Genomic DNA, 27,459 nt, shown 5'->3' with positions numbered 1-27,459 from the left:
CAGATATTCTAAAACCTACCCCTGGACCAAGGCAATCCTAGCAAGCTTTGTATTTGACCTTCATTGCTTGTACCCTGCATGGATCGCTTAGTAAATTTCCTTCTCCCTTATGCGTTTATTATACAACGAAGGACCCTTTTAAGAAACAGTTTATGAAGCTCATTTGTATGTGTTGCAGAAATGTCAAAGATGCCTCACCTACTGAATTTTCAAGGTGTGGTCCCGGGAACAGGAGTTTTGACATCACGTGGGAATTTGTTAGAAATAAAGAATCTTGGGCTCCCACCAGACCTGTTGAATCAGAATCTGCATTTTTTTTTAAACTGAGGTATAGTTGATTTACAATATTGTGTTAGTTTCAGGGATACAGCAAAGTGTAGAATCTGCATCCTAACAAGACTCTCAGGTGATTTGTGAGCACATTCAAGACTGATAAGCACTGCCTTAAACTATATTCCTTTTTTGCCAGAAAGCTTAGGCAAAAATAGTAGCAACAAAACCCTCGTATTTCAGAACCTAATAAAGCTTTGGTTCCCTCTACACTCTTCTCATTCTTTGGCTTATTATTTTTCTAATCGAGTTTTCCTTTCACCTAATTGTCCTAACTGTGGAATGAGATTATAGTCGTGTTTCAGTTACCTAGTGCCATGTATCAAGCCATCTCCAATCTTGGTGGCGTAAGACAACATCCACAGTTATTTCACTCACAGATAAGAGCTTTGGGCACCGCTTGACAGGATATCTGGTTTCTGTTGCACCTGGCATCAGCTGGGGCTGCTGAAAGGCTGTGGGCTGGAATCATCCAAACGTTTGCTCACTCATATGTGTGGAAGTTAATGCTAGCTGTTAGACCAAAAGACAAAGACAGCTGGGACTATGGACGGAACACCTCCATGTTATCTCTCCATATGGCCAACGTGGTGGCTGAGAGCCAAGGCTGAGCCTCCCAAGGTAAGGATGAGCTCAGCAAAGGCTATATTGCCCTTTATGACCTACCCTTGGAGGCCACTTCTGCTACATTCTTTCCTTCGGGTTGTCTCACAGTCCTTCCCAAAGAAAGGAAATCGATCCTTCTTTTTAATTAATTTATTTTTTATTGAAGTATAGTTAATTTACAATGTTATGTTATTTTCAAGTATACAGCAAAGTGATTGTTGTACATACACATATATACATTCTTTTTCAAATTATTTTCCATTATAGGTTATTACAATGTATTGAGTAGAGTTCCCTGTGCTCTACAGTAGGTCCTTGTTGTTTACCTATTTTATATATAATAGCGTGTATATCGAGTCCTTCTTTTAGTAGGGGAATGGCAAAATTCTGGAAAGGATGAGAAATATTGCTGTGGCTGCTTTCTGGAAAATCTGCTACAACCACTCCTTTTTTTTTTTTTTTTTTTTTTGCGGTACGCAGGCCTCTCACTGTTGCGGCCTCTCCCGTTGTGGAGCACAGGCTCCGGACGCGCAGGCTCAGTGGCCATGGCTCACGGGCCCAGCCGCTCTGCGGCATGTGGAATTTTCCCGGACCGGGGCACGAACCCGTGTCCCCTGCATCGGCAGGCGGACTCTCAACCACTGTGCCACCAGGCAAGCCCTGTTTTTACCTTTTTGAAAATTATAATTTGATAGTTTTTAGCCTCATCTTTTTTCTCTCCTCTTTGAACTGATTAGGAGAGGAGGGTGTTTGAATCTTCTAGGATGCTCATTGGAGGAACTGAAGTTGTCCTCATATTAGAGGGCTAGGGTCTTCCATAACAAAAGAGCTATAGTTAAGGCAAAAAGTCACTGTACTAAAAAAATAAAAAAAAAAAAAAAAAAAAAAAAAAAAGTCACTGTACTTCAGTGCCTAACACATAGTAGATTAAACGTACCCACCCCCAACACCCACTCCCATCCTTAAACATTAGCATACCTTCAAAATTTGAATCTAAAGTGTGTCTCCTATGGACAGCATACAGTTGGATCTTGTTTTCTTTATCTGTCTGACAGTCACTGCCTTTGGATTGTATTGCCTAATCCATTTATATTTATAGTTATTATTGATATGGTTGGATTTATATCTGCCATTTTGTTTTGTTTGTTTTCCATGTGTCTCAGGTATCTTGTTTCTCTCTTCCTTCTTTACTACATTTTATTGTAGTAAGTGGATACTTTCTAGTGTATTGTTTTCATTTCTTTAATGATATTTAAAATTTTTTTATTTTAGTTTTTTTCTTAATGGCTTACTTTAGTCATTAATGGCTCCCAGGCTTACAAAATACATCTTAATTTATCATAATCCACTTCTTATGTACTAACTTAATTCCAGTCAGATATAAAAACTTTATTCCTATATAGTTCCATTCCGTGCCCCTCTTTTGTGCTATTACTGCTATACATATTATGTCCATATACCTTGGAAACCAAAAAGCAGTTTGTTATAATTATTGCTTTATATAATCTTTTTTAAAAGGTGAGAGAAAAAAGGAAAGCAAGTATATACTTATAGTTTGTTATATTAACCTTCTTATTTACCATTTTTTGGTTCTCTTCATTTCTTCCTGTGGATATGAGTTTGTGTTTGGTGTTATTTCCTTACTCCATACCCTCACAATTTAACTTCTTTATTAAAAGTAGAGTTTATAGTCTTATCCTCTGTTTTTTTGTAAAGTTCTAGAGAAATAACCATGACTTCTCTGATTTAGTTTAAGATCTTTGTCAGTAAATTTTAACCTCATTTCCTCACATCCCAAATAAGAATATCTGGATGTTAGCTCTTCCACACACAGGAAGACAGATACAAATATTTCATTATTCTTACTTAATCTGACTCTAAATCCTTTCTCCCAAAAACATACATTTAAAACATGAAAAAATCAGAGGTCTTTTTGTGGACACTGGTTTATTTGGGCAGACTTCAAGAGTTTGGCTAGCCTAATAGAATATTCTTTGACTCATCAACAGAAAAGATTTTCCTGGGAAAAGACAAAATTAGTTTTTTAGAGGCTTCTGCTTTTGGTCTTTTTTTCCCCTTAAGTTTCTGGGAATTTTGATAAGCAATTACACTGTCTGCTAGCAAACCATGCATTTTAATGTCAAAAACTCTAGCGCTGGTGACACATTTTTCAGTTTTTCTAAAATAAGGTCTGTGCTTCCACCTCTAGCATTGTTTGCAATTAGATGAAGAGGTGGGGGAGGGGAGAAGGCATGTCTTCCCTGGGCAGCAAAATGGGAAATAATCCTAGTGTTTCTCCCCATAGAGAGGCCACACTGAGCCAACAGTTTAGCAATGCTTCTGGAACTTTTCATGTGCGTGCTAATTACCTGGAGCTTAGTTACAATGCAGATTCTGACTCAGTAGATGGAGGGTGCAGCCTGGGAATCTGCAGCTCTGATGAGCTCCCATGTGATGCAGATGTTACTAGTGGTTGGGGGACCACACTTTGAGTAGCAAGGGCTGCTAGGGCACTCATTCTTAAACTTCCTGTACATTGTAATCACCTGGGGGGTTTTAAAAAATTTCTGTTACCTGGGGTCCATGTTCAAAGGTTCTCATTTGATTGATTGTGACTGTGGTAGTCGTGTGCAGTCAGGTTTGAGAATTACTGGGAATTACAAGTCAAGAGTGCAAGAGACTGTGGTCAAGCCAGGAATATCTTGGCTCAGTTTGTGCATCACCAAAACCCAAGTCAGTATTGTTCCATCATTGAGTCTCTTCCTGGCTAGCATGTCCTGCCCATGGCTACCAGGTAAATCTGATTTCTCTTTTTTTACATCAATCCCTATTCAGTTCAACTTTAGTACAACTGCAGCCATATATCTTTATAGGCAGGGCCTGCCAACAGAGTCATCTACTAGGGTGCAGGCAATAAAGGGATAAGTAGAATGTTCACAAACAATTGAGAGACTGAATATATAAATGGACAGTGGCCAGACCATATGTAACAAAAGAATTTTGATCCACGACTTCTGCAGCAACCAGCTCAGGAAGCCAAACCATAACCTCTACAGCCATCATCGCAGAACATCAGGACTTCTTGGTCAATGAATGCCAATTTCTCTATTTTTTTGCCCTGACTTCCAACTCAGGACCGACCAGAGAAAGCCAAGTATGCTCCCCAAACCAATCACATAAGCTGCCCCACTTCTTATCATTCTCCTCCGGTTTCCCCATGTCACCAAGCTCCCATCAGGGTATACCTGGAGCCTTCCTTATTTTCCACTGTAAAGCTTTCCCACTCCTCTGCCTGTCTTTGAATCTCTGTAAGCGATGGTGGCCGACTCCCTTGCTCTGAATAAAGAGCCTTCGTCTGTTCTCTTTTGGGTGGTCTTCATTGAGGTCCACACAGTAATAAAGCCAAGAGTCAGTCTGCTTTTTATTATCACCATGCACCAGCAATTCTAAATAATTTCAGTGGAATAGTACTCCTAGGCGAGGATGGACTGTTCCCATCGCCCAGGCCCTCTGATGATGTCCCTGCTTTTTAGACACTTTTCCTGCTAGTTTTCGAAACCCAGCTTGGTATCCGGGCTGCCCTGGGACTCTGGACAGCTCTCCTCTCCCTGAACTGGCTGCTCCTCAGGCCTCCTGTCTCCACGGCAGGGGCTCCTCCACTTCTAGAAGCCTTCTTCAGCTTCAGTTCTAAGTGTTCAAGATCACCTCTTTTTCTGGGAGGTCACGACCTGTGACTCACTCCCCTCCTTTCTTCCCAGCAGCTCCCCCTCTCCCCACCCCAGCTCAACTTTTCACTTTGGTGTCAGTTTCCTGCCAATTGATCCCTGGCCCACTGAAAATTCACATTTATAGCATTGTATAATTAACACGGGATTAACTAAGAGGCTCTTTTCTATGAAAGAAAAGTGCATGTGCATTCTCCATTAGCAAAGTGTGCTATTTAAAGTCAAAATACGGTTAACAAGCTGCTTCCAAACCAGAGTATCAGTTTCTGATAGGGCACATTAAGCCTACAGTTATAGTTAGTTTTTTGAGAAAGGCACTTACTTCGGTTGTTCAGTTTTGCCTGTCTCCTTGCCCAACGCCACCTACCCTCAGCCGCAAAATGCACCCATCTGCATTCTTCACGTTTCTGGGGCGTACGGAAAACTTGCACGTTCTGAAGTCTGTTTGCTAGCATATTCTTCCTACCATCTTGATTATGAATCACAATAGAGCGGGAAAGGGATAATAAGTAAAGTGTTAAGAAAAATGATCTAAATCTTGGAAATAAGGCCAGGAGTGTTCAGGCTCTCCCTTCAATGTCATTAACACTGAGCTGCTTAACAAGCCCACCCCAGGACTACCTACAAGGCTGTGGGAGGTTACCTTTGCTTGCTTGCTCTTTACTCTTTATTAAATAAGATCCCAGACTATGGGAAGTTACACGTTAACATGTATATGTTGCCTGGTTGAGATGCTAATCATTCCTGATGGGTGGGAAAGATAACCCTAAAGATTAGAGTTTTATTGTCCTGGAGGGCATTGAGCGGTTTCATATCTAACCTAGTAATCTCATTCGAACATTCTTCTTCTTTAATGCCTGTAAGTACATAGCTCCTCCAAGTCTCCTTGAAATATCTTTACCGTCTCATTGATTCCATCATTAATGTAATTGGCTAAAATCTTTGACATGAGCCATGTTTTCAACTGTTTGGAACTTATACTTTGAAAAGAGTTCAGAAAATTCAGCATAGAAGGCCAGTCGTGGCAGATGTGGTGAATGAGAGATCTAGGTTTGTCAGATTAGCACAGCTATTCTAATCCTTTCATAGGTTTCCCCCTTGCAGAGTTCGATCCCCCCCCCCCACCAACTCCGTACGCGGGCCTCTTATTGCTGTGGCCTCTCCCGTTACGGAGCACAGGCTCCGGACGCGCAGGCTCAGCGGCCATGGCTCATGGGCCCAGCCGCTCCGCGGCATGTGGGATCTTCCCAGACCGGGCCACGAACCCGTGTCCCCTGCATCGGCAGGCGGACTCTCAAGCACTGCGCCACCAGGGAAGCCCCAGAGTTCGGGTTTTTTTGTTTTCTTTTTCTCCCAACCTACACTGTTAACTTCCCTTCAGGAACCATAGTCATGGAAAAGCTTTTCCACAACAGTTCCTTAAAAGAGGAATCTGAACATGTAAATTACATTTGTGGCCTCCAACCTACCTGGTAAAGCACTGGTGGGAGGCCTGGGGGTTACAATAGTAACCTGCACACAATGAAAGCAGCCCCCGAGGACAGGGGTGTGTCCGTGGGACCGGTCCACCACTTCCCACCACCATTTCCCAGAGCGCAATGTAGGCTTTTCCAAACTGATAAGGGAATAATAAAGCAGACTGATTCAAGTCTCGATGTCAGCCTCAAAGACACAAGTTGGAGTAGTAGTTATTTCATAACAATCTGGAAAGGTCTAGATACCCAGCAAGTTCTAATATCAAACCCAGGAGAAACCTTAGCCTCCAGGAAGGGGAGCATACTTGCTTGTGAAATTTGTTGGCAGTAAAATATTTGAACAGCTGGGGCGCTGGGTATAGTTCTGACGTTGGGTGTTTTATACAAAGGAGTCTTTTTGTTTTCCCCACTCAAAAAAGGGGAAAGGTATTTTCATGTTTTTATTTTAAAAGTCATCATTAATCCTACTAGGTCAGTCAGTCTGCTTGTTTTCTGGCTTTGCATTTAACAAAGTTCCTTATCATTAACTATGTGTTTTCAATCACCTAGCATGTATTTAAGTGGCTTTTCCTAATTTAAAAGGTATTTCATTTTTTGAACATATTATAAGGTATGTTTGTCTCTTCAATATAGTATTGGCATTCAGGCTGCTGTTTGCACTACGGTCCACTATTTTATGTGCTGTTTCATATTTAACCAGCTCTGAAGTGTTGAATCTATCAAAAAAATAACTACTGAGAAGGTATAGACTGATAGAGTTGATCTAAATCATTAAGATCTCAAACCTTATGGAGGATTTTTCATTTTGTTTTGGTTTGAAACATGAAGGTGACTGAGTGAGAACATAAATTAAGTGAAAATCTTATTTTAAAATGTCTCCTTTGCTAAAAATACCCAGAGTCATTCCATATTTTGATAGCTCTTTAACAAAGCTATTTTGCAGTTGTTTTGCAGAAATGCAAAAGGATCTTCCAGGGCCTGGAAAAGCGCCGTTGTAATTTTGGATGAATTTTCTTAAATAATGAAAACAACCCAAGTGGTCAATCTGTATATATTTCGTTTTGCCTTAGTCTAAGAATTTATCTATCTGTCCCAAAATAAATCTAGAAAGCAGAGCTGAGGAATCGAGCAGGTCAGGGTTTTACTATTACAGCGGTAGAGGGCTAAATAATACTGCCTTCCCCCTTTCACCCGAAAAAGGTTTCCTGAGCAGGGGTCTCCCCACCCCTGTGGTCAGTCCCCAGATCAGAGATGCGTTCGCCAGACACTGGCTGCTTGCTGAGCCAGTGACAGGCTAGAAAACAGTCTGCTTGCCCTGGCTTTCTCTGGCTCCCCCCTCCTCCTATATACCAGTGCTATTTGTCAGGAAAGAAGCCCAGAGAGGAATATAAAGAAACTAAATGTACAGTATTTTCCTTAAATGGCTTTACTGCTGGTTATTTTGCAATAGATAGAGAAAATCTCCCTGAAAAATTGCTGCTCCCTTTTGAAGGTATTAGCTCAGCCCTTCCCCTTGCATTTTCCAGAACATTCCATCTTCAAAGAGCTAAACAGTCTTGCTCCACCCAAAAGCTTTGGCGCTGGCCTTACCTCCTCTGGCTCTCGTGCTGCCTCTGACACTCAAAATTACTTGTTCTACCGCAGGAAGACCTTCCTTCACTTACTGCTTCTCATTGGATTTGTAAATGGTGGATTTATTGAAGAGGAGGAACTTGTCTGCTTTCTCCTTTAGCCCTGCCGTGAGGCTAAGATTAATGGCCTCTCATAAATGGTCTGTTCCTTTATCTGCCATACCTGTCAGTTCTGACCCCGTAACACACAAAATGAAAGTGAGTGGGAGCAAATTAGCATCAAGTGGGTCTGTTCGTTGGAACAGCTCGCTTTGTTGCATTTGTCTTGAACCCTGGAATCGCTGCTCTGCCCCTTCTGGTTCTGAGGCGCCCCTGCCCTGGCCCACACCTGTCCCCTCTCCCAGTCCGGGCTGCTGTGCCCTGGGGGCCCCCTAGGTCCTTGCCGGGGTTGGTGGCTGTCTTTTCCTCTGATGCGCCCTCCCTTCTCACAGGTCTCTGAGACTTTCAGGGGAGACCTGGCTTCTCTCACTGGCCAGGAGGCCTAGAAGAAAGGTTGACCTTCAACTTCCAGTGTACTACTTCAGCTTCTAGACCGTGCCGTCCACTGTGGTAGCCACGAGCCTTATTGAGCATTTGAAATGTGGCCAGTCCAAATGAGATGTGCAGGAAGTGTAAACTTCATCCCACATTCCAAAAACCTCATGCAAAATAAACAAAGAACATCAAATACCTCAATACTTTTTACATTGATTATATGTTGAAATGATAATATTTTGCATATATTGGGTTATATAAAATGTATTATTAACATTAACTTCTATATAAAATAGATCAACAACAAGGACCTACTATATAGCACAAGGAACTATATTCAATATCTTGTAATAACCTATAATGGAAAAGAATCTGAAAAAGAAGAGACGGGTATATGTATAACTGAATCACTGCTGTACACCTGAAGCATTGTAAATCAACTATACGTCAATTTAAAAAAACACTGAAAAATAAAATATAATAAAATGATGCCAATCCAAAAAAAAATTAACCGCACCAGTTTCTTTTTACTTTTTTGAAAAATGTGGCCACTAGACATTTCAAATTCCATATGTGGCCTGCATTTGTGGCTCACATTCTGTTCCCATTGGGCAGAGCCAACAAGTATTAATTAGGCACTTACTGTTGTCAGGTATTTTGAGGTTCTGGATGTATATATATATATACTTTTTAAATTTTAACTTGTTTTATCTGAATTTGCTATTTTCAATGTATTCTTTTTTTTTAAATTTATTTGGTTGCGCCAGGTCTGAGTTGCAGCTGGCGGGTTCCATAGTTGTGGCCAGTGGGCTCCTTACTTGTGGTTTGTGGGCTCCTTAGTTGCAGCTTGCTGGTTCCTTAGTTGTCACATGCGAACTCTTAGTTGTGGCCTGCATGTGGGATCTAGCTCCCTGACCAGGGATCGAACCCAGGCCCCCTGCATTGGGTGCACGGATTCTTAACCACTGTGCCACCAGGGAAGTCCCTGGATCTATATATTTTTAGGAGTAAGAAATAGACTGCCAAGAGCATATAGTCTATTGAGGGAGAAGGGATTATAAACAATCATGATAAAAATGAGAAAAGTGCTAGAACAGATATATGTATACAGCACTATTGGAACCATCAAGAGTACAATCAATTCTGCTTGTGATTATCAGAGGAAGCATCAAGAGGAAGCCATGGGTGAAAGAGACCAAGTCCAAGGGAGTCCAAGTCCAAAGGAGGAGGAAGTGGAAAATGGCTTTCATGACCAGATGATAGAGCTACGTGAGTCCACGGGAGGTAAGACTGCACAGGTGTGATGGAACCAGTTGACAGGTCTGGCTGGGGCACTGGATGGTCCATCTTCAGAGGACCAGATGATGGTGGGAGATGAGAATGCACAGATGACGGTGCTACATGGGGCCGGGGGAGATAAGGCCGCAGTCCTGCCAACCACAGAGGCAGGAGAGGGGAGTTTTGGTCGTGACACCGGAGCAGGGCAGGGCACAGAGGCTGTTACAGGAAGGGTGGAGTACTTAGGGTCTCAGCCCCGCGCTACATCAGTCCTGACCCTGGTCACGTGTCTCTTTGGGCGCACCCACTGGGCACCACCAGGGAGCAGGGGGCAGAGAGCTTGCTCATGGGTCACAGCTTCTGCAAAGGTTTGCAAGTCTGCTCTTGGATGGTAGAGCTGCTTCTGCACGGAAGAGTTTAGCAGAAACAGTGACCTATTTCACCTGCCTCAAGGCTGGCTGGCACAGCCAGAATGCTGGACATTTATTCAAAGTGAAAACGCATTCTCCAGTTAAACACCTTACTTGTCAGAACCTTTTTGTCTCTCTGGGACACCAAATCCAGGGTAACGAGGAATTACAGAGCATGTGTATTTTCTTTGCTCTTGAAACCCAAAGACACAATGTTGCACGACCCTCTCTGCTAAGGGGTGTTGTCTGGTGCACCCAGGACTGGACCCCAAATAGTAGGCAGTCTGTGTGCCCAGAACTAACACTCCCATTCTTGCTGGCCTCATTGTCACATGTGGATAGTGCAGTGTGATTTGGGGTGGAGGGTGCTCAGAGAGGAGAACCCTCTTACTCCAAAACAATCAACACTGGGGTTAAGTTTATCTTATAAAGAAATCACTACCAAGCCAAGGCCACAGCACTGATTCCCTACTAGATTTTCGCTGCAGGGGATTACCCGGGGAGCTTAAAACAACAACAAGAACAAGAAGGAGCCGCACCCCTGGAGATTCTGATTTAATTGGTCTGAATTTTTTTTTTTGAGAGCTCCCCAGGTGATTCCAATGTACAGCCAAAGTTGAAATTGAGGTTACTGACTCAAGGTTTGGGAAACCCAATGGGCAAGTGCAGAGCAGCTGAGTATGAGAGTCTGCAGTGTGTCCCAGGGTGAGAAATCAGGGCTGCAGCTGGAAACCTCCCTTAGGGCCGGCTCCTCACGTACTCAGCTGCTTTGTTGCTCAGCAAAAGCCATAGCAATTGTCCTGAAAGGGTCAGAAAGAAGCAGTTGCATATCTCTTATTTCTCTAAGGCCCTGGTTCTAAAGTAGATCACCCGGGGGGCTTGTTAAGACAGATTGCAAGATCCCCTCCCCAGAACTTCAGGTTCGGTAGCTGGGGTAGGGCCAGAAAATTTGCATATCTAACAAGCTCCCAGGTGCTACTGCTGGAAGGCAAGGGAGAAGAGGATTACTTAAAATGAAAATGCAGCAGAGAGTAGCAGGCATTTTCACTGAGCAGCTACTCTGTGCCTGGTCCTAGGCCAGACCTGTGGATCCAGAGGAGAAGCCACAGCTGGGCCCTCCATGACTTGGCCGTCCACAGACAGAGACCCATGGACAAACAATTATATTTTGGTAGGTTCCATGGAAGGGACCTCCATTTGCTTCTTGGAGATACACAGGGCTAGAAAGAGTATGGCTCCTACTCTTAAAATAGCAAAAAGCCAAACTGCAAGTTCAAACTTTCCATGAATTCATAAGACAGTGAGGTCACAGGGCAAAGAACTAACCCAGAATGGAAGGACAGACAGACATCTGCGGGAAGAGACAAGACAGAAGCTCTTGCTTACCTGGGGCAGGTGCTGCAAGACACGGGTAAGAATTCACTAGAATTGTTTAGTTTGTTTTTAAAATTATTTGTATTGGGGTCCCATGTGTGTTTGGGGCCACAATTTGAAATCCGTCTTGAGACCAATTCCCCAACTCTGCCACTTGCAACTTCCTCAAATGACAGCACAATCACAGGGTAGGAGTGAAGGAGGATATGAAAAGAACCCAAACCTTCCATTGTATCAGGGTCCTTCAAGCCAGCCATGAAACTGAAGGAGTTTGAGCAATTCGAGGAAGCCCCCTGGTTTGGTGGCCAAAAGGGCCAACTGGAGGAAACCCAGTGAACAGCACCCATGCTAATTGCTGCAAATGATCTTCATGCCAACAAGATGTCTGAAGCCCTAGAACTGGGTCAGCCTTATGGATCAACAAGGGTTCTTTTTTTTTTAATTTTTATTTTCTGTTGGAGTATAGTTGGTTTACAACGTTGTGTTAGCTTTGGGTGTACAGCAAAGTGATTCAGTTACACATATACATGTACCTATTCTTTTCAAAGTCTTTTCCCATTTAGGTTATTACAGAATATTGAGCAGAGTTCCCTGTTCTTTTTGTTAACAACTCCTGCCACTGGTGGGCTTGCCCCTTGGCAGATCTGGGGACATCCCTAGAGCTTTTCTCTCCTGTTTCCATTTTAGCACCATCCTATGCACAGCCTGAGGAAATTCAAACTAAGTTTTCTTACAATAAAAGAAGCCAAGTGAGGGCTTTCCAGGTGGTGCAGTGGTTAAGAATCTGTCTGCCAGAGCAGGGGACACGGGTTCGAGCCCTGGTCTTGGGAGATCCCACATGCCGCGGAGCAACTAAGCCCCTGCGCCACAACTACAGAGCCTGCGCTCTAGAGCCCGTGAGCTGCAACTACTGAGCCCGTGTGCCGCAACTACTGAAGCCCATGCGCCTAGAACCCATGCTCCGCAACAAGAGAGGCCACTGCAATGAGAAGCCCGCACACCGCAAGAAGAGTAGCCTCCGCTCGCTGCAACTAGAGAAAGCCCACGCGCAGCAAAGAAAACCCAATGCAGCCAAAAATAAATAAATAAATAAATAAATTTTAAAATAAAAGGAAGCCAAGTGAATGAAGCCTTTTAAAAATTGCCAATCATTGGGCAACTCCTGTAACTTTCTATACATAAAAGTTACAGCCCTGTAGGTCTGAGGTAAAACTGGAATGTTATCGAAAGCTTTGAGATCTGGAAACATTTTTACTGGACTTTCTGAAATCTTTCATATAAAGCTCCTGAATGTATATCATCTTGCTTTCCTAGGGACTTTTGGATAACATCAAAGTGTTCAATGGAAAAAAATGTTCATCTTCTGGAAAATGCTAATAACTAAGATTTGCTGCTTCTTCATGAGAAGCCAACAGGAGTCAGGCTAACTCGAGAAGAGAAGGGTAATTCCTCATCTACTTTATGGCCCTGATTCATTGTATCTTATTCTTTAGAGTTTTCAGGATTCCTGGGTCCCTCTCTGGCCTATACTGACTAGAAAGCTGCTCAACTCAGTTCTTCCTCTCAGAATTTATGTGGACAGTTTTTACTTCCTGTGAATCCTTTACTGCCGAAACCACCCCTATTCAGCCATCACAGCTTTGCCCACATGCCAGGAACCTGGGGAGAGATGTAGGCCCTGAATTAAGAAATGTTATTTCCTTGGTTGTCCACATAAACTTTCTAGTATTTCCGGTAATTCATCAGTAACTTATGGCCCTCATTTGCCAAAGTCCCTTTTGCTGGTGAATTCCTGGTATTTCTTGGAATCATTCACCTTCACTCATTCTCCCTTTGAGCTAATTTAAGCATTCAGAAGGGAATCAAACCCATTTTCCAGCTATCTGGAGTTGTGAGGCTTTTTAATTCTTTCCCCAAACTGAAGTAGCTAGCTGTCCCATGGATTGTCCCAAGAGCAACCTTGGTGTGGATCTGCTGAAGGAGCTTCACATCTAGAACCTTCCAACTGAACAGTTGTGATCCTAATTCCCAGCTCCATATTCTGTTCTCCACATAAACTGCCCAACACACAGATTCATACTTAGTTCCAGAACTCTCTTGGAACTGGCCAACTTCTCCCCATCAGTGATTTACCCAGGCCCCAAATGGATGTCCTGAGCTGCCACTGAACTCAGGTTGACCCTTTGTGTCTGCTCTTAACTCCAGTACTGAAGCTTGGTCATTACTGAGTCAGTATGTAAGATTCGAGTGAATAAGTTCCATCCCCATTTTCCTGGAGGTTGTCTTACCATTTTGGTTGAAGGAGATCACCTTTGTTAGTGAAAATCATTCAGTGCACAGGTGCTTTCACCGAAGATAAGCGTGACATGATTTCTTTCACTTGAACATTCACATGGATTTTCTAAAAGTCGTAAAAGCCTCATGTCCCAGGAGAATAAATAAATCTACACACACACACACACACACAAATAAGTCACAGAAGAGTATCACTGCATGGGAAAGGGATTATGTTAGTGAAATACTAAACCAAGTATCAGTGTCCATTTGCCGGTTCTTGTTAGGATTAAGCTGAAAGTTGTTTATCTGCTGCTAGTTGCACAGGGATACATCTTGGCTTTAGTTTTGAAATAAATTCTTGGCACGGTTTCATTGTTTGGGATACAGGATCCAAGACAAAAAAAAAAAAAATGTCCTTAAGGAGTATACAAGAATTATGGCCCTCAGATCTTTATCTATCCTGATGTTTTGAAAACTTGCTTTAAGAGAAATAACATAGGCCTGCAGGAGAAGGACAGGAAGGAAGGGGAGGCTGAGAGAACAGCCAGGAAGCTGGGGCTAGCAGCTGTTCTGTTTTTCTGAGCAGGGGGAATAAAATTAGAAAAGAGTTACGAATGCACAAGTGTAAAGTAACAGCACGTTTGAATGGGGTGTGGTGGTGGCGGCAGTCCATTTGCCTGTGGGTAAAGGACAATGAAAATCAGTTCATGAAAAGTTCATGCAGAGGAGTAGAGTGAATGTGCTCAGCGGGGTCTTGATCTCTCCCCAACCCAGACTTTTCCGGCTGCGGGTGTGTGAAAAGCTTTGCCGATGTTCAGCCCGTCCTGCGTCTCAATTGATTTCCACTCAACTAACAGACCAAATACCATTTCTTTTCACTTCTGCTTTTCAACATTAAACCAAGTTGTCGCTTCACGATGACAACAGCTCCAAATCAAAGGCCACGGGACAGCTTTTCAGGCCTGAGTGACGCATTCACCTGGGTTAATCTTTATGCAAAAGTCCTGCTCCAAACACAGCCACCTACACAACATGGCTCTCTGTTTATACTTCACTTTTTCAAATCAGAGTCAGGGCAACAGTCCTCTTAGACATTGGTTTATTCAACATAGACTTCCTAAGTATATATGCTCTGTTGTGTTTGCTTGCTTCCCCTCCCCCTCTCCCCCCAGCCTGGGCCCATTGTTGTCCAAATCATAGTGTGAAGAGTACGCCTTAATGGGGAAAATTACTACTAAAGAGAGTCCTTTGGTAAATTCTTTTTCACAACCCAGTGGATCAAATGCTCGGACTGCGTTAAAATCTGTTCAATCATTTAACGAAAGTATTGAGTCCAGAATATATACTGGACACCATTCTAGGCGCTGGACACAAGGCAGGAAATGAAGTAGATGTAAATCCCTGCCCTCCTGAAACGTACATTCTAGTAGTGATACTGGGGGAAAAAAAGGAAAGAAAGGAAGAGGATAGAGAATGGCAGGGGTCACGGTGGTAGTGCAGTTATATTGAGTTTGGTCCATGGAGGTGGTGTTGGCAGCGATGTTTGAGCAAAGAACTGAAGAAGGAGATGGGAGCCAAGTAGGTGCTGGGGGGAGAGCATTCTTGGAAGGTGAAATAGCAAGTGCCAAGACCGTAGAGTGAAAGCCTGCCCTGGTGCAATGGCAGAGCTGCATGGACCCTAGGAGCACTGCAGGGAATCAGGGAGGAGGCGAAGCGTCCTTTGAAATAATAATTAAAACTTCAAAACACAGTGTGCTTTCTCAACTCGATTCTTACCAAAATTATTTTTCTGACTTTTCCTTCTCCATCTAGATAAGATAAACGATTTGAGGGCCCAGGTGTCTTATTAGTAAACATGTTAAAAATAATAATGCCATGTTATTGCATCTACTTTTAATTATTACATTGATTATTATCAAAATCATGGTCATCACCACCATGAACACCAGTAATGCAGTGGCTCCACCGTTTACATCATCTCATTTGACCCTGTGGTAATGCCTGGATAAGTGTCATTTTCCCATTTTGCAGGCAGGGAAATTTTTCAGATGCGTTATGTGACTTGCCTAAAATTGCTCAGCTAGTCAATGCTGGTGGGCTATAGACTAGAATCCCAGTATTATTTTTGCTGAATCACACTTCTTCAATGCAAGCAGCATCCCGTATACCTGCTCCCAACATCTCTACTCTCTACCGTTTCTCCCTTCTGTACCTGGAAAAGATTGGTTGACCTAACAAGGGAAAAGTAGATCGAATGATGACATTTATTACAATGTTATATATCATAGCGAAAAATGAGAAACAACCTGAAAGTCCAAGAATGAGAAATGGGTAAGTATGGTAGGGAGTATAATGGCCCCCCAAAGATGTCTAATTCCTGGAACCTGTGAATATGTCACCTACCCGGCAAAGGGGGATTGAGGTTGCAGATAGAATTAAGATTGCTAATCAGGGAGATTACTGAGTGGGCTCGCTGTAATCACAAGGGGCCTTAAAAGTAGTAGAGGAGCAAAGTGACAGATACAGTGTTGCTGGCTTTGAAAACGAAGGAAGGGGTCTCAGCTGAGGAATGCAGGCGGCCTCTAGAAGCTAGAAAAAGCAAGGGAACATTCTCCCCTAGAGCCTCCAGAAGGGAATGCAGCCCTGCCCGCGACTGGATTTAGCCCAGTGAGATCCAGGCTGGACTTCCGACCTGCGGAATTGTCAGATAATAAACGTGTGTTATTGTAAGCTGTTAAGTTTATGGTGATTTGTTACAGTAGCTATAGAGAGCCAACAAAGTTCTCTATAGCATGGACTATGTACTTGAGGGTCTGTCATGCAAACATTTAAGTGATATTTGTGAGGTCTATGTGATAATGTGGAAAATATTTAGGATCGACATTTACAAAGCACTATGTAGGCATGTATATGCAGTGTGGTTAAAACTATGTTAGAAAAACAAAGAAACCAAAACCTCAGTTCAGTGGATATAAAATCTGGGAGAAAATTCACAAAAATGTGAACGATGAGTCATACGAGAGGTGGACTGATGCTGATTCAGTTTTCTTTTCTTGCAACTTGCCTGCATTTTTTGAATTTCCTTTAATGGGCCTGTGTGGAGAAAATACTAAATTTGAAGTTTGAAATTGATTTATGAAAGTCAAAATCCCATTCAGAGAGTCATAATGATATATGTTGCTCAGACAGGACACCATCAGTCATTACATCTGTGGTCAAGCAACAGTATTCTTTCCTATTTTATCTGGGTAGCCATATGGAGAAACAGTTATCGTTTTAGCAGCTGAGACCAGAATTCCTCTGTGGAGAGAGAGACCTGTCTTAACGGAGACGTTCGTTGAAAAGACTTTATCAGTCCACTGGGGAGAAGGAAGTCCTCAGGCCTGAGTGTTAAGCTGGTGATGAGATTTCATATTAGAGAAGGGAGACGGGGGAACAAGGGGACGGAGGCTGCTTGGGGCCGGAGTCAGGAAAAGGTGGGGTTGGAAGAAGACATTTGAAGGAAAGCATGTCCCTACAGCATGTTTGCAAAGAATTCAGTGTGTTGTAGGCTTCTCGTTACCCCCAGTTTTCAGCAAAACTGTAACTTATCCATGTTTGATTGGATTTCATAACTAATGAAGGAGGCGAGATTGGTGTCAAGGTTGACTTGGGGTTGAAACTGGGCCGGCCTGTGTAGGTGGGGAGAGAGCGCTGAGGTCTGAATCGCACGTCCCTTCACAGAACGGGCGACATCCACGGGTGCCGTGCCTCCCCTGTGCCTTCAACTTTGCTCAGTCACCAGTGCCCCTGCCTGCGTGTTTACTGCCCTGCTCACCATCTCCCCTTCCTAGGGTAACTCCCTGCCCTCATGCACTGCATGGTGCATCGCCAAATAGCAAGTGGTTGCAGAGCTCTTTTACTCCCTGGCATTGCATTTCATGTACAAGACAACCTTAGAAGCCAGCCCTTGGATTACCTGGGATTTATGCCAACTTGTCGCAAAGCAAGCATTAACAAATCCCCTGAGAACCAGTGAAGGTTCCCCACCACCGATGGTCCCCAGGGGCTGAGCAGCTACCCATTCTCCAGTGTGAGATGATCTCAGAGCTGGCGGCCTGCAGGTTTTCAGGGGACTTGTGGCACTTGGGCTGCCCTCCAAGGCCCAGAAGATGCCGGGGGCGGGGGGGGGAGTTTGTTAGCCGATCCATTGGGGATTCTACAGCCTCCAGGGTGGCCTTGAGATCTGAGCAAACTTAACTCCCCCAGACACTGCAGAAAGAGCTCGGAACTCCTGAGGTGCCCATGATTGAAAACGAGTCTTCCTAGAGATACTTTGGGCCAAATCCAACCTTGTTCACAGTGGTCTCTCTAGTGGCAATAGCTTCTTAGGTTTTCTCCCGTCCTGTTTTGAGGGCTCAGTGAACCAGAACTCCTTGGGGTCAGGTGATATCCCAGAGGTCTAATGTCTGCAGTGGGTAGCAAAACCTGTCACCAAGAATATGGGGGCATAGCAGTAATGATGTTAGCCTGTGTGTGTGTGTGTGTGTTCATGCACAGGTGTACACTTGTGCCTACTTATGCCTGTTAGACGGGCAGGAAACCTATATGATTTTGGGGGTCTCCTTTTAAGAAAAAAACACTACAAGTTCAAAATTAGGTACAAAAATTCAAATATGTATTTAGAATGAGAAAAATTACAAACATTAAAAAGTTAGCAAATACCAAAAGCATCACAAAATCTAGAAAAATGACATATCTTAATTAACTCCCTGACACAGCTCTATAATTTTTTTCTTACATATTTTAGCTGTATTTTCTTTAATCAACTCTTCAAATGATTATGATTTTGTAATTCTTTTCTGTAGCGGAAATTGCAAGTCTTTCCTCTATCTAGCATGATTGATTAAATTTTTAAAAAATCGACAGTTTAGAAATTGATTTTCAGCTTCCTAATTCATTTTCAAGTTGAAATGACATTCACTGCCAAAGCTGTCCTGTAAATTTTTAGAATCTGTTTTCAAGTTTGGAAAACCTATCACATTTCTTTCATGTATAAGCTCTCAGATACAGGGCATTTCAAGTTTCTTTACACAGTGACTAATCTGAAACATTCTTTGAACTAATGACACTCATTTAGCAATTTGTCACTGATGTCCTTATTTACTGCTATATTATATTTCTGTGTTAATCACTGTCAGTATTAGTATTTCTTGTCAAATTGGCAAGAAATTTTTTTCTTCAAACGTGCTTACATGATTTACTTCTTTTCATTAACTGGATTAGCAAACAATCCAAGAGTCTGCACATCACTTCTATTCAAAGTTTATTTCTTCCTCTTCATGTATTATTGATTTTGTTATGATCTCAAAGAATCTTTCAGTTATAACTTATTTCTCCCTATCAGTATAATTTCTCTTGATTTCAAATCTATATCCTATGTATGATATATTTCTACTGAGTTCATATATATCACATATATTTCTTATATATGTTTAATTATACAGTGAAATGATATATATGAAATTTATAATGAAATACATCTATAGCCTATTAAAATATATTTCATATATTTGAAAATATATAGCACATGAAACATATTTCATATGATATGATAATGCCTTTATAATTATGTACACTGGGCTGTCAGTCTCTTCCTGATGGGAAAGAACTTCCATTGTGACTTAGGGTTATTGAGAACTAAATCCTCTACTTATAGTTCTGCGTGTCTCAGGACTGGAAGGTTAGGGTTCCACAGAGTACCTTCTGGCTTTCTGTATTTCAAGCCTTCTTTCTCCTCCACTACTCCATACTTCTGGTGCTTCTAGGTGTGACAGCACGCATTAATATTTTTTGCCTGTGACCCTCACTGTCATGATTTCAAGGGAGTCATCCCAGTAGATGGTAGAAGTAGTCTTGAAAGCCATTCCTACATCAGGATGGCTAGTAATAACTTAAATATGAAATACAGATATATGCCACTGAAATCAAACTCTCCCTCATTCAGCTCCACCTTAGTCAGATTTCAAAAATGCCATGGCCGTCTCTAGTGCCACCCGATACAAGAAAGGGAAGTCATAGTGGAAAGTGACAGTGGTCTTAACTAGTTGTGGGAGAAATATATTACTTTTGCAAATTTTACGAAAACACACCACCATGTGAACACATTGCCTTGGAAGGGGCCACGTAGGCCATGGGGCCCTTAAGCTTCCTTGCCTCAGGAGGCAAGAGTAGGTAACCGGATGATGCACTGTACTAGCACTTTCTCTAGCTCTGTGACTGAATCCACCTATGTTTTTGCATACTCATATTTTCTAGTCCACACTCATACATGGCATGTCTCTTTCACTCATTGCTCCAACATTTCCAATTGCAACAGCTATGCTAGAACCATAGTTTAAAGCTATCTGTTACAAACAGAAAGAAATTTTTTAGCAAAGAGTTATTTTTTGCCCAAATGAAACAAGAGTTTGACTTTTCAAGCTGGCAAAGAATTTTTATCTGACAACTTCAATAAAGCTAATGCTTTGCCAGGAATACAGGAGACTTTAAAGGAAATAAACTTACTTCTACGATACCACGATAATAAAAGTTTCCGCTTGTTATAAAAACAAGAGTTCAAATAAAGTGTAAAAGAAGCCACCAGTGGCTTCCCTGGTGGCGCAGTGGTGGAGAGTCCGCCTGCCGATGCAGGAGACACGGGTTTGTGCCCCGGTCCGGGAAGATCCCACATGCCACGGAGCGGCTGGGCCCATGAGCCATGGCCGCTGAGCCTGCGCGTCCGGAACCTGTGCTCCGCAACGGGAGAGGCCACAACAGTGAGAGGCCCGCGTACTGCAAAAAAGAAAAAAAAAAAAAAAAGAAGCCACCAGAAAGTTGTTTGCAAAGGGTTTATTCTTCTGAATAACAATGCTTGCTAGTTTGAATAAGATTAGCATTTTTAAATCCCATCTAGAAAGCTTTATAAAATGAATCTAAATTTATCATTTCTGTATCTTTCATCAGTGGCCTGAAAAATCTTAATGAAGACTCTACTGACATTAGTTGATGCATCGCAAGAATAATGACTCTTTGTGTAGATTCATACTGGGAAAAAATAAACCTGTGTCCTCCTGGTTCTTGATGAATTCTTTCTGATCCGTGTGTGTGTGTGTGTGTGTGTGTGTGTGTGTGTGTGTGTCTGTCTGTCTGTCTGTCTCTTTCTTTTACACATAACCCAACCAAACACTTCCTTTTCCAAATATCATGATCATCCTTATCTCTGGCACCAGGGGAATTTTTAGCATTCTAAAAATAATTTCAATTCTGTGGAGTCAGGGTGTTTTTAGTTGTGGCTGCACAAACAGTGGGATTTCACATTAGATCCATTTTGAAATATTATAAAAGACTCAATATGATGGAAACATGGACAATGCTTTGGAAATTGGGATAACTAAACCTGATTAAAATCAACTTCTATAATAGCCAAAGGATAAAATCCTAGTGTTAATGAATGATATGAGAGGCTTGCTAGGAGCCTCTCCTTTCTTTCTTCTTCAGCCTCTGTTTGCCTTGTGTCTTGCTGTCTTTTATTCTGCACTACTTTAACATCAGCTGGGACTGGCTCTAGCCCCGTGCTTAACCCCTTCTCAACCAGTCGTAATCAAAAATCCTAAATCTAGGAGTAAGAAACTAGGTAGGCTCTAGGCAAAAGGTAAGCCTAAGGCAAAGTTACTTCCTTCCTGTTTTCTTCCCAAGTCACCTGCTTTAGATTTTAAATTTTTGTATAACTGAATTAAAATGTCCTCTCTTGTATGTATTTTGTGATAGATATGAGTGATTTGCTTTCTTACCACCTTCAACCATGCAAAATTAACTTTTTCAATTTGATTCATGTTGCTTATAAATACCGCAGTGAAGACTAGTTTTGGAATTCTAATAATTGCACAATTCTTATGAAAAGCTTGTTGGTAAAATGAATATTCATGAAGACTGCTTAAGGAAAGTACAGTCCATTGCTTACTACAGATATTTGTGGACTCCAGACTAAGAATGTGTTATTACTGATAGTGTTACTTAGTTATTGCCACATAACAACCCCCCAATTCTCAGGAGCCTGCAGCAGTAAACATCTGTTTTCTTCATGCACAGGTCTGTGGGTCAGCTCTGGCTTGGTTGGATTCCCCTGAGGTTAGGAGGGCTTGGTTCCAGGCTGCAGGCTGGTTTTCGGTCTGCTCCATGTGTTTCTTCATTCTCCTTGGACCAGCAGCTACTGAGGCACATTTTTCTCATGGTGAATCACAGGAGCCTCAGAGGTCAAGCCCCACCACTCAGGTACCCTTAAAGCTTTCAAGCTCCAATCAAGTTTGCAGTCTTTCCATTGGCTAAGCTCAAAGTCAAGGCGCGGGGATACAGGCTCCGTCTCCACTATTGCAATGCTAGGTCACAGAGCAGAGGGAGGGAAGAGTTAACGACAATAATCCAGTCTTCCACACTGACCATTTTTAACCTGTGACTTGATTTCCCCATTTGTAACATAAAACACAGCAAAACCAAAAACCTCTACCTTCCAGAGTTGTAAGAATTAAAGCACTTAGAGCCTGGCGCACACACGCGCGCGAACCCCTCCCCCCCCCCCCCCCGCAAGCTTAGTAAATAACGTTTGCTATTTTTGTTGTTGTTGTCATACTCCAATCATCCAATAAGAGGGAGAGGTTAAGCCTTGGACCATTATGCAGCCATCAAAAACAGTTATGGGGCTTCCCTGGTGGCACAGTGGTTGAGAGTCCGCCTGCCAATGCAGGGGAGACGGGTTCGTGCCCTGGTCCGGGAAGATCCCACATGCCGCGGAGTGGCTGGGCCCGTGAGCCATGGCCGCTGAGCCTGCGCGTCCGGAGCCTGTGCTCCGTAACGGGAGAGGCCACAACAGTGAGAGGCCCGCGCACCGAAAAAAAAAAAAAAAAAAACAAAAAAAAAAAACAGTTACGAAGAGCTGCAATAATTTGAGGAAATGTTTGGCTTTACTAGTAAGTGAAAAAAAGCAGCATATGTAAAAATATGTAGCTGTGATCCCAACAGTGTAACAAAGCTATACGAATCAAAGATGTAAAGGAAGGGGCTTCCCTGGTGGCGCAGTGGTTGAGAGTCCGCCTGTAGATGCAGGGGACACGGGTTTGTGCCCCGGTCCGGGAAGATCCCACATGCCGCAGAGCGGCTGGGCCCGTGAGCCATGGCCGCTGAGCCTGTGCGTCCAGAGCCTGTGCTCCGCAATGGGAGAGGCCACGGCAGTGAGAGGCCCGCGTACCGCAAAAAGAAAAAAAAAAAAAGTAAAGGAAATACACCAATCATTAAAGTGGCTGATTCTGGGAGGTGATTGTTTTCTTCTTTCTATTTTTCTATATTTCCCGGTTTTCTATAATAATATGTATTTTTCTCTAATAACAGTGAGTTTAAAAACCATTGTTAAAAACAAAAAGAGATATAGGGTTTGGGCCCAGAATAGGAGTAGCTGATTCCACCGGTAGCTCTTTGTCTTGTGTTTTGGGGTAATTTTTAAGCTCTATGATTGTTTTTTCATCTTCTTATTAGGTAACAGTATAATTTGCTTGATTGTTTCAAAGATCCAGTTTCTTTCCTCTTACATCTGGCTTTGGATTATTTCAAAGGTTAAATAAGGTGCTTTTCATGATTGGAAAAATACACAACAGGGGCTGGGGGTGCTGTAAGCTTAAGAATGCAAGAAGATGACAACTGCAGGTAAAATAACACCATTTGTCTGAAGACCTGGTAAGAGCAAGGGAGATATTTATAGATATTAATCAGTTATCCTTACATTCTTTTTCTGTTTTAAGTATTTGTCTTTTTCTTGAGTCCCTATGAATAATGGTACTGATTGTGAGCCTGATCCTTTTAGAAAAATGCTACACTTCTGTAATTATACTTTAGAGACACAATATTATTTGAATAGGCAACTCAACATTATTCAGATATATTGTAATATTACCAGGACGCGAAGTCTTTGAATGATGCAAACTTTCCTAACATTACTCATCAGAGTGTAGGCAGGTTGAATGTGGGCATGTTTTTAGCTCCTTTGGTAAATTAAATTGAATTGTGTTTTTCTATGATCTTGGATTTCCAGAGCTCCACTACTTTCTGAAATCCAAAGTTTGCTTATGTGGTTGCTTGAAAAATATGTCCATAAATTCTTTGGTATTGTGTCCTTTACAAGGTGGAGTCTAATTCCTCTCCGCTTGAGTGTGGGCTGTACCTGGTGACTCACTTCTAACAAATAGAATGTGACTAAAGTGATGGTGTGTGACTTCTAAGACTAGGTCATAAAAAGGCATTGTGGTCTCCTCCTTGCTCTCTTTCTTTAATCACTCATTCTCAGTGAAGCCAGCTGCCATGTTGTGGGGACACTCAAGCAGCTCTATGGAGAAGCCCACAGGGCAAGGCACAGAGGACTCCTGCCAACAGCCACGTGAATGCGCCATCTTGGAAGCACATCTACCAGCCCCAGTCAAGCTTTCTGATGAGTGCAGCCCTGCTGGTGTCCTAACTACAACCTCATAAGGGACCCTGAACCAGAATCACCCAGCTAAGCTGCTTCCAAATTCCTAACCCACAGAAACTGTGAGATGATAAATGCTTATTGCTTTGAGCCAACAAGTTTTGGGGTAATTTGTTATGCAGCAATAGATAAATAACACAGCTTATCACAGAACTCTACTGCTGGAAAACTATCTTGAAAGGTTGTTTATCTTGACCATGTAGTGCCTACCATAAGACAGGGTCTGAACTACACGGTAGGTATATAATGGTGAGGAAAACCCAGAATCTTCACAGACTTGTCCCTCATAAATGCTTGCTATTATTATTAGAGAGGTGAATTTTCACCAACAGCTTTTTCTTTTTCAGCCTTCAAGTTAGAGCTGCTGCATAATGCCTAAAATGTGTAATCATTGCATGTGTGTGGAAGGCAGCATTTTCACTAATAGGTTTGAAAAGTTAGAAACTTTACTAGAAAAAGCACTCCACTGTCTTTCTCAAAACTGTTGAGTTGAATCTATGAATCTACTTCTGTTTTCTAAATAAGTTCATTTGTATCTTTTTTTAGATTTCACATACAAGTGATATCATACGGTAGTTGTCTTTCTCTGTATGACGTACTTCACTTAGTATGATAATCTCTACATCCATCCATGTTGCTGCAAATGGTATTATTTCATTCTTTTTTATGGCTGAGTAGTATTCCATTGTATATTTATACCACACATAGAAAACAAGCTTATGGTTATCAAAGGGGAAAGTGGGGGGAGGGAGGGATAAATTAGCAGTTTGGGGTTAAGAGATACACACTAGTCTATACAAAATAGAAAAACAACAAGGAAGAATATATATATATATATATTCCCGAATAACCTTGCTATACACCAGTAACTAACACAACATTGTAAATCAACTATACTTTAATAAAAAATTTAAAAAAACCATCCTGGGCTTCCCTGGCGGCGCAGTGGTTGAGAGTCCGCCTGCCAATGCAGGGGACATGGGTTCGTGCCCTGGTCTGGGAGGATCCCACGTGCCGTGGAGTGGCTGGGCCCGTGAGCCATGGCCGCTGAGCCTGCGCGTCCGGAGCCTGTGCTCCGCAACGGGAGAGGCCGCAGCAGTGAGGGGCCCGCGTAAAGAAAAAAAAAAAAAAAAACCATCCTGTTGGTTTGAAAACCTCTTAAGAAAATGATGGTGCCATGGTTTAGATTTGACTCAGTGCCTACCGTAAGCTGGTTGTGAATATGTGTTTTTATTGCTAATCATTTAGAATAATAAATAAGCTAAGTTCTCACACTGATGTGCTAACATACTAAATGCCATCAGCCATTTGGTTGAAAGACAGGGTAATATTTCTTACAGTGGACCGTGTGTGTGATATTTTATTCCAAAGCAATCCTCTTATCATTTAGATACATGTCTTTCGTGACATTTAATTCAAAATTACATAGGTTCCCCCTTTCCTTAATTATGTGGTTTGCTTCGACGCTGTCTCATCAATTATGTCGATTTCTTAAGCCACTGAAATCAAGGAGCCTGACATATACCCACTTTGTTGATCTTCTTCTGTGCAAATATTCTAGGAATAATCACGAGAAAAAGCTCAGAACCTAAAGTTTAGGTAGATGAGCAGCAATTTTAAGAGTCCAGATCTAGATAATTGATGTACAAGGTGAAATAACTAGACGGCTAGTAACAAGCCAGTTATTTCTGACCAGACCAGCTCTCCCTCACTGTCAGTTTCTTTATATGCATAATTGTGGTTCCTGGATTGCTCTGTTGTTATGGCAACCATCACTGTATATCACCGTAAAATCTGGCAGTGAAATGTACTAGGAGCATGAAGCATACATTTTTCATATTTTTCCAAGTTCATTTTTTCCATGGTTTCATGTAGCAGTCCAACATGAAACACTGATTTGAGCTGAAAAAATCATAAAGACATATTCTCCCCCTTTGAGATTGAAAACCAGCTTCTGTGACTGAAATAGCAATTCACCATCAAACGGAGTTAATACACTGCAAACCATCAGACTCTCTTTCAAAGAGGAGAGAGGGATTGCTCTCAGCGGTCCTCTGTGGAGCTCACGTGCATCACTTGCTCCCTGGTTTAAGCAGAATCAGCCTGTGAGAATGTGGGGAGATTTCAAATGAAGGGTGACATTTTTGCTCCAATTCCACAAGAAATAGGTAAATGTTGAAATTCACGTGCTACTCTGTGTTTAATTCATATGGTAACGTTGGGGACTTCTTGATTCAAGACTGGTTGCCCCTCCCCTCTTCTTAGAGCAGCTAGTAGCATTTTGCACTTTGATGAGACACACTGTTCTCATTATCAGAATTGCTGGCGTTCAGATAATGGAGATAAGGCTGCAGCTTATAGTTAAATATGGAACATTAAAACTGATTTAAAATAAAACTTTCAATACAGTAACCTAATTCAGGAACTCCCAAGGATGCCTCCTGGAAAGAATTTTGCATGAAGTGTTCATATCAAGGGAAAGACCCATATCCATTTACCTGACACTAATTCACAACCTTACTCCTCTTTCTCTAGGGAAAGATTATATAACCGGAAATATCATAACAAATGGAAGTAGGCCACAGAAACGCCGTGTTGGAGAGTACCTTGCTGACCTGGTATGAATTTTTGCAAACATTTCTTAGTTGCAAATCTAACAGTTTTTTCCAATAGTAATATTATGATAATATTCATTGCCAAGACTAGAATATATTATTAAGAATCTGTGAAGAACTTTAAGTCTGCTTTTTCAATGTTGGCGAGACTTCGCTGGTTGCAACATCCTTGCTTTATTATTATTCTTTTTTCATGGAAAGGCCATTCCAATCAACTGGGCAATCTTGTTAGAATACAGCTTGAGAGACAGGGAGGGATGAATTAGGAGTTTGGGATTAACGGATACAGTAAAGTCCCCTACATATAAACTTCCAAGTTGCAAGTTGTAAACTTTAAAAGATGCCAATGTATTATAAACCTATTGCAATACAGTACTATATAGCTGATTGTGTTAGTTGGGTACCTAGGCTAACTTTGTTGGGCTTAGAACAAATTGGACTTAACGAACACGCTCTCAGAACGGAACTTGCTCACTCGTAGGGGACTTACTGTACAAACTACTGTATATGGATCTGCAGTGTAGTCAAAGAAAATTGCCCTATACCTAGACAAGTAGCATCTGACTTTCCTCTTGAGGAATCACATCAGTCAAGTTCCTGATTAAAGAGGTTCTGCATTCCTACTCAATCTATTAAACCAGGGACTGTGCTCTTGGTACCAGGGCACCCAGCCGTGATGCCAAGTCACAGCAGACTGAGGCCCACGCTGCACTGTGTCTATTAGAACATTTGC

The 27,459-nt window shown here is 42.2% G+C and overlaps 1 long non-coding RNA gene across 1 annotated transcript; it reads left to right on the top strand.

The window, feature by feature from the left end:
* The first annotated feature begins 832 nt into the window (after window positions 1–832).
* Window positions 833–26,731, top strand: LOC141277543 (uncharacterized). Its single transcript, XR_012329113.1, has 3 exons — window positions 833–951; window positions 9,402–9,525; window positions 26,647–26,731. It is a non-coding gene; the product is annotated as an uncharacterized lncRNA (long non-coding RNA).
* The last annotated feature ends 728 nt before the right edge of the window (window positions 26,732–27,459 follow it).

Source organism: Tursiops truncatus, chromosome X (genome assembly GCF_011762595.2).
Source record: "Tursiops truncatus isolate mTurTru1 chromosome X, mTurTru1.mat.Y, whole genome shotgun sequence".
Classification (NCBI taxonomy): Eukaryota; Metazoa; Chordata; class Mammalia; order Artiodactyla; family Delphinidae; genus Tursiops; species Tursiops truncatus.
This window is presented reverse-complemented; position numbering and strand designations above follow the sequence as displayed.